We start from the raw sequence: 4,071 nt of genomic DNA on the forward strand, positions 1-4,071 counted from the left end.
TATTGCGTATCTATGTTCTGTATTTACGTTTAAGTGAATACGTTTTGTGCGCTCAAACGTGTTCTAGATCAATATGGGGGATTAGGGGTGACGGTGAATTTTGAACAGGTGTTCAAACACGGCAAATCTTAATTGATTCAGTGACCAAATGTGACATTTGACCCTTTGGGACCCAAAGAGATGATAATCTGCACACGCAGAGCCACCAGAATCACACTGGAGTGAGCAGCAGACATGTTAAAAGTGGTGAAACCCTAGGAGGAACATTTCTCATCACGGCCCACAGGTGGTGCTGTTGCTCCATAATCTGCAATCTTGTGGCTTGTGAACTAACCTCTCATGAAAGAGCTGAGTTCATTCAGATCAGAACAAGCCTGGACTTACCTGCTGTGCCTCCTGTTAAAGGCATTTGAGTGATTAGATAATTAGAAACAGTGGATAAATAAAAATTCCCCTGTGGCTATGGTTAAGGTTTTCTCAGGATCATTTACCCTCTAAAGCCTGCACATACAGAGTAGGCAACATTAGAACAAGAGGGAATTTTTTCTTCCATTCTTAATTTTCGACTTCGCCCTGAGTTTACTTTAGATTTAACAAACTTTAGTCATAAATATAGTGGTCTTCTGAATGTCGATATCCTCTGCTCCAGACATGACTTTATGGGTGCAGTATTCGGATGTCATTAGACATGTTCCAACAGTATGCCAGTCCAAGTGCGGCACAGTTAAGGCTTCTTCTGAGACAGCACAAACTGTGTAATCGGTTCAGCTACTGATGAAATGTAGTGCATAAAAAGTATTGCTACCATTTATAAGTTCGAAAGCATCTTTTTTCAATATAAAGCCAATAGATGTTCAGAATGATCCCACTATGATGCTACTTCTCTACAGTTTTATAGTTGGTTTAATTGGCAGGGATTAAGGCTGGTCTTAGGCTACATGACATTTTCAATGGGGATTCTCCATTGAAAGAGAAGTAGAGGTCCAGAACTAGGCTTAATCCCTGTCCGGGAAACTGACCTCATAGGTTCCAACTAATTGGTGGAAAGCAGTAAAGAAAATTGAAGAAATATTAGATGTTCACAGAATGGTGAAGTGGACTGTGTATCCCAAAAGCCCCTTAGCACAAAGACCATTCTTAAGTGGTAGAGCAAGCACTCACTTCACCAGTTAAGATGATCTTAACACTAAAATGGTTGTGGGGAGCCAGAGCCATAGATTCTTGAGAAAGAAGTTATAACTGAATTAACATCCAGAATGCCTAGTTTTGGGAAAGCGGTGCTCAAATCCCAATGTAGGACTTAATATAAATAGTTAATTACATTGTTATTTGTCATTTACTAAGTTCCCCATGTTACCAAAAAACCTTGAAATATTAATCAAAACCGCAACTATTGACATGACGAGTCATTCCAAACGTCTGAAGAATAGTGTACATACTTACAAAAGTACTAATGGAGAAATGCATCAGTACAGTGTTGCCAAGTTTTGTTTTCCAGTTTTAAAACACTTGTTCCAGCTCACAAAAGGGTAGTTAATTGGCTAAGGATTTGAATCAAGTGTGGTAGTGAAGTGAGCAGGGAAAATGCCGAAGTGTGGCATGCAGGGGTTCCCAGGTCCAACATAGCCTGCAACTTTAAATAGAGCTGCAGTTATACTTGTTTCCTTCTAAATTATGTCCTTGATTTGTGTGTCAAGATTTTTTCCCTTCCATTTTTCCTTTTCTTCCCTTTCTCCCTTTTTTTTTGAAACATCTTAAAGCCAATCGCCAAAGTTTGAACAAGCCATTAGTTGGTTAAAACTGAAACAGCCTTCAGACCACTTCAGTGTGCAGTGAGTACAGTTGGACCATGATTTGGTGTGTGTGTGTGTGAGAAGCGTGTCAGTGGTTGTTGTGGTGTGTGAGACTGAGGGCATTTAATGTGCATGTCTAATCCTTGTTCTACATTGTGGGTCTGGCTGCTGAGCTTCGGTATAGTTGTGGTTTACCGTGATTGTGTGTGCGGCCTTGCATTTGTGGTTCCTTGTGCTGAGTGATACTCTGCATTTACTCTACACACTATGGTATTAGTGGCTACACAGTGGGTTTATAGAACTGTATTAGGAGTATGTGTGTGAGTGTGTGCTTAGGCTACAACAGCAGTGACAGATGTGTGCAGTGTCTATGGTTGATCACAGATTCCATAGCGTTACATAGTCGTTTAGAATGTATTACTCTATATGTACACTATCGTTCAAAAGTTTGGAATCACTTATATTAATATATTAATATCAAATGACCCATAATCATACTTTTTTTTTATAAGGTCCACTTTTTATTTTTTTAGAAACCACACTTATGTAGTTTTATGTAACAAAACAGCTTTGATGCATTTTTACATGACAATTTTCCAACATATCCTTGTCTCTTAGTTTTTGTTGCTGGGTTTTGAAGACCAATATAATGCAAATGACCTGTATTCTGATTGCTCTGTATTGTAGGTCATTCAAAAAGCCGTCCAGATTAAAATACGCCTTGTAATGTCAATGAGAATGGGTGGAGCTAAATTGCAATAAGCTAAGTCGGTGGATATATGTAAACGCACCACTTTTTGTGACATCACAAAAGCAATGATTTCAAAGCAGGCCGCTTTTGCAGCTTAGTTTTGGTGTATCAGCCATGTATATGATCCAAGTATGCTACTATTGGGGTGTAGTGTGTATGATGGAGGGCGTGTGTGTTTCCTGTGGGTCTGAGGGATATGTTTTTTTTCTCATAATTCCTGCAGGTCCCAGGTCACTGCTCCGTTCTCACGCACATTTTTAACATTCCTTCCTGCTGCAGCCTTACCATACACCTTCCTCTGGGTTTGGCTGTGGAATCTTTCCACCATTCTGTTTCCAAAACCCTCATTCTCTTTCTCTCTGTCTCTCTCCTTCTTTCTATTTCTCTGCACCCCTCCTTGCGCTCTCTTTCTCTGAACGCTCCACTTTCCCGCTGAGTCAGCCGACTGGGATTGCCGGGATTACAGGTTGGAGGTGACGGCTGTGTATGTGTGTGTGAGTGTGTGCTCACGAGAGTCCTTTAATGATTCACAGACAACAGGCTAACATTTCCCACCAGAGGTAAGAGGGATGTATGAGTATATTTACTGGAATTATTGTATGACATGTCAGAACTTCCATGGGTGTCTGTAGCTTTTTAGGTTAACTTACTATTACAATCATTACCCAGAAAACAGATTAAGGAAGCATTTGCAGTATTTTGTGTTTAGATTAGTCACTTTCTTTTCATTTGTTTGGCAGCTCAGTCGGTTATCGTTGGTTTATGTTATTTGGATGAATCAATAATATGCCAATGTTTAATGATTATTCTTTGTTCAGTGCTTATTCACGATAGTTTCTTGGATAGCCAGTATCTAGATTTATCAATTTGTTCTCTAGTTCTCTAATTTGTGAAATGTTTTTTGTATCATTTATGTTTTTATTATAGGGGTGGGCGGATCTATTTTCACAATACATGATATATAACACTGTATTTAGTCTTCCTGAGGTGTAATAAGTCGGAACATAAAAAAAGCTCCAGTAGTGTCACATTCAAAGAGCCCATTTCATTTTTTAATAAAAGACTTTGATGTCATATGTAAACATTGTTAAAAAATGTATTGTTCACTCCCCAGTCCATAACATCCATATATTAAAACCAAGCTGCAAAAATGTTCCATTTTTAATGCTTTTGTGAAGTCAAAAAAAAAAAACAACACATTTAATATATATCTGCCAGTTCAGCATACAGCGGTTTAGCTCCGCCCTTTTACGTTGAAGCTATAAGGAGTGTTTCAGCCTAGACTGCTTTTGGAATGAGGCACAATACAGAGCCAATTAAAGCAGAGATAATTTAAATATATCAGTCTTAAAGGTACATTAGCAAAAACAGCCTGTTTCTAAGGCATCAAGAGCAGTTAGAAAATGGTCTTGAACAAAATTTATTGTTTCTTTATTTATTAATTCATTTTTGGTCTGAAAACTACCCAAACCTCATATGTTGGACTTAAGGGGGAAACAATTATATTAAAGATTAATAGGCCTTTTA

This window comes from Colossoma macropomum, unplaced genomic scaffold (assembly GCF_904425465.1).
Source record: "Colossoma macropomum unplaced genomic scaffold, Colossoma_macropomum, whole genome shotgun sequence".
NCBI classification, from domain to species: domain Eukaryota; kingdom Metazoa; phylum Chordata; class Actinopteri; order Characiformes; family Serrasalmidae; genus Colossoma; species Colossoma macropomum.